This window comes from Dendrobates tinctorius, unplaced genomic scaffold (assembly GCF_039654945.1).
Source record: "Dendrobates tinctorius isolate UK_male_01 unplaced genomic scaffold, ASM3965494v1 ptg000015l, whole genome shotgun sequence".
NCBI lineage: Eukaryota > Metazoa > Chordata > Amphibia > Anura > Dendrobatidae > Dendrobates > Dendrobates tinctorius.
The window spans coordinates 19,657,145-19,673,015 of record NW_027361683.1 but is presented as its reverse complement, the minus strand read 5'-3'; the positions used below and the strand labels follow the sequence as shown (position 1 = coordinate 19,673,015).

At 42.8% G+C, this 15,871-nt stretch overlaps 1 protein-coding gene across 4 annotated transcripts in view; it reads left to right on the top strand.

The window, feature by feature from the left end:
* The window catches only part of THRAP3 (thyroid hormone receptor associated protein 3), a 115,718-nt gene that overhangs the window by 23,190 nt on the left and 76,657 nt on the right, over positions 1–15,871 (top strand). Inside the window, exon 2 of one of the 4 annotated variants that reach the window (XM_073562706.1) lies at positions 3,883–4,010. The exons of the other annotated variants lie outside the window; for them this stretch is intronic. The gene's annotated coding sequence lies outside the window, so the exon portion shown is untranslated. The remainder of the gene's footprint in view (positions 1–3,882; positions 4,011–15,871) is intronic. 4 annotated transcript variants of the gene reach the window in all.

Here is a 15,871-nt window from a genome sequence, read left to right as displayed (position 1 = left end):
TCCTGAGTACCCTGATACCACATATGTGGGAGAAAACTACTGTATGGGCACACATCGGGGCTCGGAAGGGAAGTAGTGACGTTTTGGAATGCAGACTTTGATGGAATGCTCTGCGGGTGTCATCTTGCCTTTGAAGAGCCCCTAATGTGCCTAAACAGTGGAAACTCCCCACAAGTGACCCCATTTTGGAAACTAGACCCCCCCCCGCACGGAACTTATCTAGATGCGTGGTGAGCACTTTGAACCCCCAAGGGCTTCACAGAAGTTTATAACGCCCGGGCGTGAAAATAAAAAAATCATATTTTTTTTTCCCACAAAAATGATATTTTTGCCCCCAATTTTTTATTTTCCTAAGGGCAACAGGAGAAATAGGACCCCAAAAGTTGTTTTGCAATTTGTCTTGAGTAGGCTGATACCCCATATGTGGGGGGTAAACCACTGTTTGGGCGCATGGCAGAGCTTGGTAGGGAAGGAGCACCATTTGACTTTTTCAACACAGAATTGGCTGGAATTGAGATCAGACGCCATGTTGCTTTTGGAGAGCACCTGATGTGCCCAAACAGTGGAGAACACCCAATTCTAGCTCCAACCCTAACCCCAACACACCCCTAACCCTAATCTCAGCCCCAACCCTAGCCCTAGCTCTAACCCTAACCCTAGCCCTAACCCTAATGGGAAAATGAAAATAAATACATTTTTTAAATTTTATTATTTTTCCCTAACTAAGGGGGTGATAACGGGGGGTTTGATTTACTATTTATGGCGGTTTTTATTTTTGGCAGCTGTCGCACGCTAAAAGACGCTTTTTATTGTAAAAATAGTTTTTGCATCACCACATTGAGAGCTATAATTTTTCCGTATTTTGACCCACTGAGTCATGTGAGGTCTTATTTTTTGCGGGACGAGTTGATGTTTTTATTGGTATCATGTTCGGGCACGTGACATTTTTTGATCGCTTTTTATTCCAATTTTTGGGACGCAGAATGAACAAAAACCAGCGTTTCATGATTTTCTTTTGGGGGGGGTGCGTTTACACCGTTCCGCGTGCGGTAAAATTGATAAAGCGGTTTTATTCTTCGGGTCAGTACGATTACAGCGATACCTCATTTAAGTGGTTTTTTTATGTTTTGGCGCTTTTATGCAATAAAAACAATTTTATATAAAAAATAATTTTTGCATCGCTTTATTCTGCGAGCTATAACTTTTTTTATTTTTTCTCTGATGATGCTGTGTGGTGGCTCGTTTTTTGCGGGACAAGCTGACATTTTCAGCGGTGCCATGGATATTTATATGCGTCTTTTTGATCGCGCGTTATTGCACTTTTTGTTCGGCGGTATGATAATAAATCATTATTTTTTGCTTCGTTTTTTTTTTATTTTTTTTAAGGGGTTCGCTAAAGAGGTTAACTAATGGGACAGTTTTATAGGGCAGGTCGTTACGGACGCGGCGATACCAAATGTGTACTTTTATTGTGTTTTTTTTTTTTTTTTTTATTTAAAAAAAATGAATTTATTAGGGAATATATAAATATATATATTTTATTTAGCGGTTTTTTTTTTTATAAACTTTATTAGGTTGTCCCAGGGGGGACATCACTGTCCTGTGACAGATCGCTGATCAAACACAGATCACCGTGTTTGATCGCGGTGTGCAAGGGGTTTATGTGTCGGGGGCGGTCCGTGACCGCCCCTGACACATAGTGCCGGGTGTCTTTGTGATAATCAGCTGACATCGGGCCGTGATCAGCGGCGCTCACCACGTGGGCGCCGCTGATTGCGCTAGATGTACTATCCCGTCCATGGGCATAGGGGCCTGTGTCCCATGGACGGGATGGTACGTCTGATGTCAGAAAGAGGTTAACGTTTGAAAACTGCACATTTATGTCTTTGTTTTCTGATTTTTGTATAAACACAAAACATATCAACCTAAATTTACTATAATCTCAAAGTATGATGTGGCACGAAAAATATCTCTCATAATCAATGGGATACGTTGCATTCCAGAGTTATTTATTACTACATAGTGACATGTCAGATTTCAAAAAAAAAAATAAAAAAATAAATTTGGCCCAGTCACTAAGAGGTTAAAGTAGTTGAGGGGTGCGGTTTTTAAAATGCTATCACTTTTTGGGAGTTTCCAAGAATGTAAGGTCTGGTCCTCTCCCCTCTGTACCAGTCTGTTATTGTTAGGTTGTTTACTGTAAGTGATATCTGTAATTTGTATGTAACCCCTTCTCATGTACAGCACAATGGAATCAATGGTGCTGTATAAATAAATAATGATATATAGGCCACTCAAAGTCCTGTCTCCCAGTGAGTCATGGCATCCGCAAACCATAACAGTAAGTTCTACACAATAATATGGTGCTCCTTCCCTTCTGAGCTTTTTACTGTGCCTCAAAAGCAGTTCCCTATTACATGAAGGGTTTTGGTGTACGCAGGAGAATTTGCACAACAAACTGAGAGGTCCATTTTGTCCTATTTGAGGCTAAAATAACATTTTAGCGGTAAAAATGTAATTCTTCTTTCTTCGCCACCCAATGGTATAAATTTCTGTGAGGCACATGCAGTGTCAACATGCTCACTGCACCCATAGATTAATTTTGAGAGGTGTAGTTTGTAACATGATGTCAATAGGGGGTTCTGTTGATTTGGCTCCTCATGGGCTCTGCCATTGTGACATGGCACCCTCAAACCATTCCAGCAAAATATGAGCTCCAATATTGCGCTTCTTCCTTTCTGAGCTTTGCACTGTGCTTTGAAAGTAGGTTTTGATCACATATGGTGTGTTGATGTCAGGGCTGTGGAGTCAGAGTCGGTGCTCATTTTGGTGGAGTTGGAGTCGGTATAAAATGGACCGACTCCGACTCCTAAAATATGTAATAAATTGGGTACATTAGTTCAATGCAGAATATGCTGAATATTTTTTCATAAGAATTTGGTAAAGTTATGAAATGTCCTATAAATCAGGGCTGTGGAGTCGGAGTCGGTGCTCATTTTGGTGGAGTCGGAGTTGGAGTCGGTATAAAATGGACCGACTCCTAAAATATATAATAAATTGGGTACAGTAATTCAATGCAGGATGTGCTGAATATTTTTTCATAGGAGTTTGGGAAAGTTATGAAATGTCCTATAAATGGCTGTTATATTCCTGATCTAAGGCTACATTCACACACAGCGTTTTTCCTGTGTTTTTTGAGGATACGTTTTTCAGCTGCAAAAGCTGATCATCTTTTTAAAAAACTGCATCACCTGAAAGGTTTTTGAGCTCAGATAATGTTTTCAATAGCAAAAGCAGATTAGAAATCTGCTCTATCTATCCATTTATCCATATCTGTCTATCCAAATCGTATCTGTACCAAAAAGAATGAAAACCGGGTAGCACACCAATATATATTCTATTCTATCTAAATATCTTGATTATTGGATCATAAAAATGATTAAATGTCTGAGGTTCACATTGTACTACAATAAATTTTTCACTTAAATATAAGCAATATATGTGGGAGTCGGAGTTGGAGTCGGTGTAAGGGAAATTGAGGAGTCGGAGTCGCAGGTTTGGCTTACCGACTCCACAGCCCTGCTATAAATGACACTTCTATTCCTGATCTAAGGCTACATTCACACAGCGTTTTTCCTGCGTTTTTTGAGGATACGTTTTTCAGTTGCAAAAGCAGATCAGCTTTTTAAAAAACCGCATCACCTGAAAGGTTTTTGAGCTCAGATAATGTTTTCAATAGCAAAAGCAGATTAGAAATCTGCTCTATCTATATATCCATTTAGCCATATGTCTATCCATTTCATATCTGTACCAAAAAGAATGAAAGCCGGATAGCACACAGACTAACACTCCTTTTTTTTTTTTTTTTTTTTTTTTTTTTAGCACCAGTCAGGTACACCTCATAGCTGCCCAAAAGGACGCCCAGGAGAGGCATTGCACGTCTTCAGTAACATCAACATCAACTGATAGTTGGAATAAATAGACTCCATTCATCACCACATCTTCTTAAGGTGCAGGCTTTATTTTCAAGTGTAGGGGTGTGAAGTATGAGGTTCTGCAGCAGCTGAGGTGTGCAGTATGAAATTCTGCGGAACAGTATGAGATTCTGACCCCCCCGTAGGTTTGATCCTGGCTATGCCCATAGTGTGAATGTAGCCTGAGGATCTAGGCTTTATCTTAGCCGAGATAAGTCATAGTGTGTGTGGACACACCTTCTCAATCAAAGCGTTTTCTTTATTTTCATGACTATGAAAATTGTAGATTCACTCTGAAGGCATCAAAACTATGAATTAACACATGTTGAATTATATAATTAACAAAAAAGTGTGAAACAACTGAAAATACTGTATGTCTTATATTCTAGGTTCTTCAAAGTAGCCACCTTTTGCTTTGATTTCTGCTTTGCACACTCTTGGCATTCTCTTGATGAGCTTCAAGAGGTAGTCGCCGGAAATGGTTTTCACTTCACAGGTGTGCCTGTCAGGTTTAATAAGTGGGATTTCCTGCCTTATAAATGAGGTTGGATCCATCAGTTGTGTTGTGCAGAAGTCTGGTGGATACACAGGTGATAGTCCTACTGAATAGACTGTTAGAATTTGTATTATGGCAAGAAAAAAGCAGCTGAGTAAAGAACAACGAGTGGCCATCATTACTTTAAGAAATGAAGGTTAGTCAGTCCGAAAAATTGGGAAAACTTTGAAAGTGTAGTGTCCCCAAGTGCATTGGCAAAAACCGTCAAGCGCTACAAAGAAAATGGCTCACATGAGGACCACCCCAGGAAAGGAAGACCAAGAGTCACCTCTGCTGCGGAGGATAAGTTCATCCTAGTCACCAGCCTCTGAAATCGCAGGTTAACAGCAGCTCAGAATAGAGACCAGGTCAATGCCACACAGTTTTCTAGCAGCAGACACATCTCTACAACTGTTAAGAGGAGACTTTGTGCAGCAGGCCTTCATGGTAAAATAGCTGCTAGGAAACAGCTGCTAGGAAACCACTGCTAAGGACTGGCCACAAGCAGAAGAGACTTGTTTGGGCTAGAGAACACAAGGAATGGACATTAGACCAGTGGAAATCTGTGCTTTGGTCTGATGAGTCCAAATTTGAGATCTTTGGTTCCAATGACCGTGTCTTTGTGCGACGCAGAAAAGGTGAACGGATGGACTCTACATGCCTGGTTCCCACCGTGAAGCATGGAGGAGGAGGTGTGATGGTGTGGGGGCGCTTTGCTGGTGACACTGTTGGGGATTTATTCAAAATTGAAGGCATACTGAACCAGCATGGCTACCACAGCATCTTGCAGCGGCATGCTATTCCATCTGGTTTGTGTTTAGTTGGACCATCATTTATTTTTTCAACAGGACAATGGCCTCAAACACACCTCCAGGCTGTGTAAGGGCTATTTGACCAAGAAGGAGAGAGATGGGGTGCTACGCCAGATGACCTGGCCTCCACAGTCACCAGACCTGAACCCAATTGAGATGGTTTGGGGTGAGCTGGACCGCAGAGTGAAGGCAAAAGGGCCAACAAGTGCTAAGCATCTCTGGGAACTCCTTCAAGACTGTTGGAAGACCATTTCTGGTGACTACCACTTGAAGCTCATCAAGAGAATGCGAAGAGTGTGCAAAGCAGTAATCAAAGCAAAAGGTGGCTACTTTGAAGAATCTAGAATATAAGACATATTTTCAGTTGTTTCACACTTTAATTACATAATTCCACATGTGTTAACATTCATTGTTTTGATGCCTTCAGAATGAATCTACAATTTTCATAGTCATGAAAATAAAGAAAACTCTTTGAATGAGAAGGTGTGTCCAAACTTTGGTCTGTACCGTATACATGTTTACAGTGTATTACATATTTACAATTTATTACAGTTTTGTGTTCTAAAGTTGTATTCCAATAAATAGATATTATGTTCTATCTAAATATCTTGATTATTGGATCATAGAAATGATTAAATGTCTGATGTTCACATTGTACTACAATACATTTTTCACTTAAATATAAGCAATATATGTGGGAGGTGGAGTCGGAGTTGGTGTAAGGGAAATTGAGGAGTCGGAGTCGCAGGTTTGGCTTACCGACTCCACAGCCCTAGTTGGTGTACTCGGGAGAAATTGCACAGTAAATTGTATAGTCCATTTTTCTTTGTAACCTTTGTGAAAATAGAAAAATTGGGGCTAAAATAACCTTTTTGTGGGAAAAATATTTTTATTTACATGGATCTATGTTATAAACTTCTCTAAAGCACCAAGGTGCTCACCATACATCTAGATACATTTCTTTAGGGGTCTAGTTTCCAAACTGGGGTCATTTGTGGGGGGCTTCCACTGTTAAGGCATATCAGGGGCTCTCCATACTTGTCATGGCGTCTGCTCTAGATTCCAGCCATTTTTGCATTCCTTCCCTTTCAAGCCCTGCTGAGCACCAAAACAGTTTTCTTCCACATCTGGGGTGTCTCCATACTCGGGAGAAATTTCACAACAGATTTTGGGGTTCATTTTTATCTGTTATCCTTGTGAACGTAAATTTGGGGCTGAAGTATAATTTTTGAAATTTTTTTGAAATTTTTTTTTCCCCACATTCCATTAACCTCTTTATGCCCTTTGACGTATAGATGCGTCTTAAGCCGCCTCCCTCTCGGCATCGGAGACCACATCTTTTCAGGTACATGACAGCTGATCAGATCAGCTGATATGTGCCCTTAACAGCTGCTGGTGTTAACATGTTAAATGCCACTGTCAATATCTGACAGCAGCATTTAGCATAAACGCGCCAGAAGCATGTCACGAACCATGCCCATCGGGGCACCTGTCACTTGATCGCGGGGCGCCCATGGGTTGGCATGACAACTTGGGGTCTGCACGAGAACCCCATGCTTCTCATTGCAGATCTGTTATGAGCGCCGCACAGTGGCTGGCGTTCATAGCAGATGACCATTTCTGCTACACATAGCAGGGATGAAACCCTGCTATGTGTAGCACAAACAATCAGAAGATCACAGCTTCAAGGCTATTTAAAACTATTTAAGCTAATAAAAGGTGTGTAAAAAAAAAAATAAACATGATTAAAGTTCAAATCTCCCCTCTTGCAAAATAAAACCATAAAAAAATACACATTTGGTATCGCTGCATTCAGAAACGTCCGATCTATCAAAATATAAAAAGAAATAATCCGATTGGTAAACGGCATAGCGAGATAAATCAAAACGCCAGAATTACGTTTTTTGTGCTAGCTTCAACATTGCAATAAAATGCAATAACAGGTGATCAAAACATCTTATCTACCCCAAAACTGTATCAATAAAAACGTGACCTCGGTGCGCAAACAATAAGCCTTCACCCAGCCCCATATCCTGAAAAATGGAGACGCTACGGGTCTCAGAGCCTGGCGCTTTTTTTTTCTTTTTTACAAGCTAGAATTTTTTTCACCGCTTAACCCCTTCATGCCGCAGACCTTTTTCATGTGTTCATTTTTTTCGCTACCCTTCTTCCCAGAGCCATAACTTTTTTTTTTTTAAATTTTTCTATCAATATGGCCATGTGAGGGCTTGTTTTTTGCAAGACCTGTTGTACTTTTGAACAACACCATTGGTTTTACCATGTCGTGTACTCAGAAACGGGGAAAGAAATTCCAAGTGCGGTGAAATTGCAAAAAGAGTGTAATTCCACAACTGTTTTTGGATTTTATTTTTACCATGTTCATCAAATGCTAAACCTGACCTGCCATTATGATTCTCCAGGTCGTTCCAAGTTCAAAGATAGAAACATGTATAGTTTTTTTTTTTTTTATTTAAGTGGTGAAAAAAATCCAAAGAATTGCCAGATCTATCAAGCTATAAAAATAATTAACCCTATAGGTAAATGGCGTAGCGAAAAAAGTCAATGTCAGAATTACCTTTTTTTTTTGGTCACCGCAACATTGCAATAACGGGCGATCAAAATATCGTATTTACACCAAAATAGTGTAATTTGAGATCGTTGGCTCAGCACGCAAAGGGTAAGCCCTCACCAAGCCCCAGATAATGAAGACTGGAGACGCTATGGGTCTTGGAAAATGACGCTTTTTTTTTTTTTTTTAAACAAACTCTGAATTTTGTTTTCACCATTCAAATAAAAAAACCTAGGCATGTTTGGTGTCTACACACTCGTAATGGCAGGTCAGTTTTAGCATTTGGTGAACATGGTAAAAAATACAATAACGGTTGTGTACTTGCACTTTTTTTTTTTGTAATTTCACCGCATTTGGAATTTTTTTTACTTCTTTTCGAGTACTCGTTATGGTAAAACCAATGGTGTCCTTCAAAAGCACAACTCGTCCCGCAAAAAACAAGCCCTCACATGGCCATATTGACGGAAAAATAAAAGTTTTTGGCTCTGGGAAGAAGGGGAGCGAAAATTGAAACTGCAAAAATGAAAAAGGGCTGCGGTGTGAAGGAGCTAAAACGGCATACAAAATGCACGCAACAATGTGTCATAAAAATACATATTTTATGCAGTGCATTTCCTGACAACAATGATTTTTCTGCAGCGTGAAGTGGTTAAAGTTAACTTGTCACTGTGAAAATGCAGTCAGGCACTGTGCCATAGAGCAGAAAGCGTGGCATAGATTGATACAGTTTGGGAGAAAGGATTCAGTATAATGTGAGTTTTCATGATTTAAACCTCTCTTCTGCTTTTTCTGGACTTTTCGATTCAGTAATTGAGAACTATCTCTATATGCACACTTGTAAATAGATGCTGTCAGTCACTGATAGGACTACCCACTGGATTATATATCCCAGAAACACAGGTTATACGGAGTCTTTTATCATAACTTCATATCGATGTACTCTGTTCTATAACACGGTGCCTACAAGATTGGACTTGCATTTCAATAGTGATGGGTTTTCTTTAAGTATGGTATGTGAAAAATATGGTTACAATTATTTGCTTTGATTTCCTTCTCAGTGCATGAATGCAGGGTATATTTTTGAGTCTTTTGTGTAAATAACACCGTAAGTACCTCAATGGAAACACTTTATGCATGTGTATTATATTTTTTATGATTACATCTTGCATCTTGAATGTTTCTTAAACCCAGCTGCTTGGCTCTGAATGAAACATGTTTGTGTTGATGCTTTGCAGCTGCTATTGATATCATCCATTTGTTGGGATATCTGTGTAATCGAAATGTAAATCATTGTGTATTATCATTGTGAAACTATTCTTGCTTATTTATGATAAATGATATCTATCCCACATGCTGACAGTTCCCAGCTGCACAATGAAACCACTTGTCAGTGGTAAAATAGGAATGATCTTCCTTGTTAAAATATTTCTCTGCTAAATGTTTTCTTCTGTTGAATTTGAGACCCATACCTTCTCAATGTCTACAAAACGCTAACTGGCTGTAAGGGTACATCCACAGAAGACAATCTTGCAGAAGAAAAGTTTGCACCAAATGCTTTGCAATTTGCTGATTTATCACAGGTTTCACTTAGATTTCAGCCTTTGTAAAGCAATGGTAAGAATCAGCAGTATAAACTAATGTAATGTAGATGGCAAATTCACATGTCAATGTACTCTTAAATCTTCATGTTTAACTTGTGTGGACATGCCCTAAAGACATCTAACGAACTGAATCATAAGGTGTTTAGATCAATACATATATAACATACAGTTGCTTCTCACAAAATTATAATTTCATCAAAAAGTTAATTTAAGTTCTTAAATACAAAGAGTGAAACTCATATTATATAGTCATTATAAACAGTGATCTACTGTATTTCAAGTGTTTATTTCTGTTAATGTTGATGATTATGGCTTACAGCCAATGAAAACCCGAAAGTCATCTCAGTAAATTGGAATACTTTATAACACCACCTTGAGAAATGACTTTAAAATCCTAAATGTTGGCCTACTGAAATGTATGTTCAGTAAATGAACTCAATACTTGGTCGGTGCTCCTTTGGCATCAATTACTGTATCAGTGTGGCGTGGCATGGAGGCAATCAGCCTGTGGCACTGCTTATGTGTTATGGAAGCCCAGGTTGCTTTGATAGCAGCCTTCAGCTCATCTGCATTGTTGGGACTGTGTGGTGACTTCATACGGTGTGAGCAACTTTTTCTGGACATTACACTTTGTGCAGGGCATTAGGAAGTGATTATACTGTGAGTGGCTTTGACAGGACATTATCTACTATATAATCGTCTAATTCTGTCTGTAACGGAAATCCCGCGTCGCTGATTGGTCGCACCCGGCAGGCTGCGACCAATCAGCGATAGGCGCAGTCTGGCCGCAAATTGGCACGGAATTTGAACGACACGCCACAGCTACTGCCGGGAGATCAGCGGCGCTAGCCGCTGATCTCCCTTCGGTTGCCGCGGGTCATCTCCTGCCGCACGGAGGTCAGTGGCGACGCAGCCGGGAGATGACCGACGCAGCGCTCAATATGCGAATGGTACCCAGGGTTCGGAGGAGAGGAGACTCTCCTCCAGGCCCTGGGTACCATAAACCTGTAAAAAATAGAATTAAAATAAAAAATAGTGATATACTCACCTTCCGATGGCCCCTGGACTCTTTCCTTCCTCTCACCACGCCCGGTATCTTCCAGTCCCAGTAATGCTTTGCGCGAAAGGCCGCTGATGACGTCGCGCTCTCGCGAGAGTGACGTCCTCTCCGGTCCTTCGCGCTAAGAATTACTGGGGACTGGAAGATGCTGGGAGCATGGAGAGGAGATCGGGGGCCTTTGGAAGACGAGTATATCTGTTTGTAACGGAAATCTCGCGTGCAGAGCACTGTGACCCCCCGATGCGATAGCATCTGGCCTCCATCTAGTATTCTATAAGGACCTTTGTTGGGGACATACTGTGGAGGGGTACTGTGTGGGAAGAGCATATTGTGTTGAGGGGACATACTCTGTAGGGGGACCATTTTGGAGACATATATACTGTAATGAGGGTGTGGGTACATTATAATGCGGGTGGGGCTCTGTGGTGACATTGTGTGAGGGGTCATCATATTCTTTGAAAGGTTGTGTGGGAACATTGTGTGTGTCATCACATTTTATTGGCAGCTGTTGATCAAGATACAATGGCTGAATAACAAGAGCAGCATAATTACCGTATATACTAGAGTATAAGCCGGGACACCTACTTTTGCCACGGAAAACTGGGTACGTTTATTGACTCGAGTATATGCCGGGTATGCATTGTCCCCCCCGTCGCTGTCCTGGTATGCGTGTCTCTCTCCGAAGCTGTCCTGTATTCATGCTTCCTATTACAAAAAAAACAAAACATGCTACTCATCCTCCAACGTGCCCTCACAGCATCTCGTTGGTCCCGGCGCTCTCGCAGCATCTCGTTGGTGCCGGCTTCCTGCAGCTCTTCCTGTGCTGAGCGATCATGTGGCACCGCTTATTAAGGTAATGAATATGAGCCGCCACCAACGAGAGCTGCAGCTGTCACTATGCGTGCTATAAGAGAAATGAATGTGCTGAAAAACTCGGCTAGTACACGAGTATATAAGGTATATGTATATTCACTGCTACAGGTAAGAATGTTAAGATAAGCTTTCTCTTAAAGGGAACCTGTCACCTTGTTTTGCAGCTATAAGATGCGGCCACTGCCATTCTGGGCTTATTATAAACTGTGTTCCAAATTATTATGCAAAAAGAGTTTAGGAGTGATAAGGTTAGAATTTTTTTGTTTGTCATTTAAACTCATTGATGGTGATGTGTGTCAGGGCTCTTTATATCACTGAAAGCAATTGCAGAAACCTGTGCAAATTAGTTTGGCAGGTGTGTCCAAATAAAGGCAAGACTCTGTAAGAAGGCTGTTCCACATTATTAAGCAGCCTACATTTTTTGCCAAAATGGGAAAGAAAAAGGATGTGTCGGCTGCTGAGAAGCAACAAATTGTGGAGTATTTAGGTCAAGGCATGACTACAATCAACATTGCCAAGACACTTCATCGTGATCATCGCACAATCAAGAAGTATGTAGCCGGTTCCCAGCACACACGTGTGCATGCTGATAAGGAAAAATTGAGGACTCTTTCCAACAGGCAATTGCGTCAGGTTAAAAGAGCAGCTGCAAAAATGACTTGTTATAGCAGCAGACAAGTTTTTGAAGCTGCTGGTGCCTCCAACGTCCCCCGAACAACAAGATGCAGGGTCCTTCAGAGGTTTGCAGCTGTGCGTAAGCCATCCTGTCGACCACCTCTATCCACTGCACACAAGCAGAAACGGCTCCAGTGGGCCAAACGATACATGAAGACTGACTTCCAAACTGTTTTGTTCACCGATGAGTGCCGTGCAACGCTCGATGGTCCAGATGGATGGAGTGGAGGATGGCTGGTTGATGGACACCCCATGAAAACACGGCTAAGGCGCCAACAAGTAGGAGGTGGAGTAATGTTTTGGGCTGGAATCATGGGGAGAGATTGTCGGCCCCTTTAGGATCCCAGAAGGGGTAAAGATGAACTCCATAATCTATGTGGAGTTTCTAAAACAGCACTTCCTGCCATGGTTCAAGAGGAAGAACCGTGCTTTCCGCAGCAAGATCATTTCCATGCATGATAATACACCGTCTCATGCTGCAAATAACATATCTGCATCTCTGGCTGCTATGGGCATAAAAGAGGACAAACTTATGGTGTGGCCACCATCTTCCCCTGACTTCAACCCCATTGAGAACCTCTGGAGCATCATCAAAAGGAGTGTCTATGATGGTGGGAGGCAGTTCACATCTAAGCAACAGCTCTGGGAGGGTATTCTGTCCACATGCAAAACAATTGAAGCACAAACCATCCAAAAACTGACAAATTCAATGGACGAGAGAGTTCAGAAGCTTCTTTCGAACAAGGGGTCCTATGTGCAAATGTAACATCACCTAAAATAAAGTTTTGACTTGAAAACTGTTTGATTTCATTTTGTAATAAGCTGATAATGCTTATAATTTCACAATTGACCATTTTTTTGTTCAAAATAAAAAGGTTGAAAACTCTGCTGTTCATAATAATTTGGAACATGCATTTTGAGTGTTTCTTATTTTTAAAAATATACTGTTTTCATATGCAGTTTGTTCAAAAGCATTGCAATTATACTAGAATATTAGATGACTGGAAAATAACAATGACTGCAATTCATAGGTAATTTAGAGAAAATATGAGGGAATATTTTTTGCATAATAATTTGGAACACCGTGTAGAATGCTGTAGATAAGCCCCCGGTCCTACCTGCAAGAGAAGGTTATTATATTCACCCGGGGGCGGTCCGGTCTGATGGGTGTCGCAGGTCCGGATCGGCACCTCCCATCTTCTTTAAACGCTGTCCTCCTGTTTGCTTCGTCGCTCCCTGGCCATCGTGCTTTTGCGCTGGTGTACTTCTCTGCCCTGTTGAGGGCAGAGCAAAGTACTGCAGTGCGCAGGCGCTGGACCTCTCTAACCTTTCTCGCCACCTGCGCACTGCAGTGCTTTGCTCTGCCCTCAACAGGGCAGATGAGTTTGCCTGCGCAGGAGCGCAACACGAAGCAAGCAGGATGACATCGCATGAAAATGGGAGGCGTCGGACCCGACCTGCGACACCCATCGGACCGGGGCTTATCTAGAATGCTGTAGATAAGCCCCGAAAGGCAGTGGCCGCATCTTATAGCGGCAAAACGAGGTGACAGGTTCCTTTTTAATATGCATTAACAATAGCAGCTAGTCAAACAGATTTAATTTTAACCACTTAGAGGGAACCTGTCAGCAGCATTGTGCCGAGTAACCTACTGACAGTGTCAGGTTGGCACAGTTATACTGATTTAAAATTATTCCTTGATTGATGAAATCCATCTTGTTGTGGTGGTTGTTTAATCTTTATTTCCAGGACGTCCCTCCTGACAGCACCATGTAGGTTGTCCTCCTCCTTAGGACCCCGTCACACATAGCGACTCACCAGCGATCCCGATAACGATATCACCTTGTCAGGATCTCTGGTGAGTCGCTCTGTGATCGCTGGTGAGCTGTCAAACAGGCAGCTTGACCAGCGACACGCGGGTAACAAGCGACGCACGTCTTGGTTACCAGCGCGCTGGTGCAGGGAGCTGGTAACTAAGGTACACATCGGGTTTCTAAGGGGGCGCAGCACTTAGAAACCCGATGTGTACCTTGGTTACCAGCTCCCTGCATCAGCACGCTGGTAACTAAGGTACACATCGGGTTTCTAAGGGGGCGCAGCACTTAGAAACCCGATGTGTACCTTGGTTACCAGCTCCCTGCATCAGCACGCTGGTAACTAAGGTACACATCGGGTTTCTAGGCGCAGCGCGCCCCCTTAGAAACCCGATGTGTACCTTAGTTACCAGCTCCTGCTCGCTGGTCTCCCGCCTGTCACACGCAGCGATGCGTGCTGACCAGCGGGAGACCAGCGACCCCAAAAATGTCCAGAGGTTTCCACAGCGATACCCGGCAGGGGGGCTGGTTGCTGATAGCTGTCACACACAGCGATCTCGCTGGTGAGATCGCTGTTGCATCACAAAACTTGTGACTCAGCTGTGTGTGTGACGGGGGCTTAACAGGGAGAGGAAAAACACAAGAGGTTAAAAAGCCCCTCCCACCCTCCTCCCTCAGTGTTTTTCCTGTCCCTGCCTTGCATGGAGGGACACACGAGAAGAGCAGAGCATACGAGATCAGGCTCAGGGAGATCGTGCGGCACACCTAATCCGTCCCTCTGCCACAGAGACCATTCGAGCGGAGGGTTCCTGGGTTGAGCCGCTTCCCTCCGATGAAGGGCTCTCGGCTCCAATGCCGTCCGGCGATGTGCAGCCTCTTCCGGGCAGACGCGCAGTATGAGGAACAGACGCACATCCGTGGCGCACCTGGCTTCCGGTTTAGGCCTGTGTTCCGCAGTGGAACGCGGAAGTATCATAGGAGACAGGTAACATATCGTTGCCGCTGTCTAGGGGGGGTCACTCTGCATGGGTTCAGGCATAATGGACGAAGCATACAGAGAGCACGGCTGCTTGGTAAGTTGGATTGATGCAACCCCACTTTTATTACAGCAGCCTGATTATTCCCCTTCTCTTTATACTAAATCAGGATAAGGGAAACCCTGCAATTAAGCTCCCTACACTAAGAGGTCTGGCAAGGCCTCTATGAAGTCCAAGCAATGCCCTGTTTGTAGTATGAAGTTACCTGAGGCTTATGGAAAATTACTTTGTGAAAGCTGCACCACAAAATTTGTGAGGGAAAAGCAGCCGTCTCTTCTTTCAGAGATGCTGTCCATGATCTGAGAGGAGGTCCAGGCCTCTATCTCTAGCCTTGCCCTCGCCACAGTCTACCAATCCAGGTTCAAGGGCTAAATGACCTTGATGAGTTAAGCTCAGAGGAAGCGCTCCAATTCCTGGGATCAGATCAGGACAACGAAGGGAAGGTAGCTCCGGAGAATCCGGATGGGGACAAGAGATATCTTTTTGCTTCTGAGGACACTGAAGAGCTCATTTAGGCAGTCAGTAGCACAAGGCTGGTGGAGGAAGCCCCAAAACCGAAGTCAGTCCAGGACAGATGTTTAGGGGTCTCAGATCCCAAAGACAACAAGTGTTCCCAGTAAATAATCATATCCGGGCTAAGACTGTGGAGGAATGGGAGGACGCGGAGAAACGTCTGGTGATAGCCCGAGACTTCAGGATTCATTTGCCCTATGAGCCGGAGGACATTAAGATATGGGAAAATAATACCAGTATAAGACACACCTGCGGCCAAGGTGGCTAAGAAAACGTCTATACCAGACAGCTAGAGGAACATTGGAGTAACAAAACTCCTAGGAAGACATCCTGGCTTCCCTTTCTTTAATGAAGTTGGCCATGGCATTTATGGCGGATGTTTCCGCTGAGTCTGTTAGGTTTGTGGCC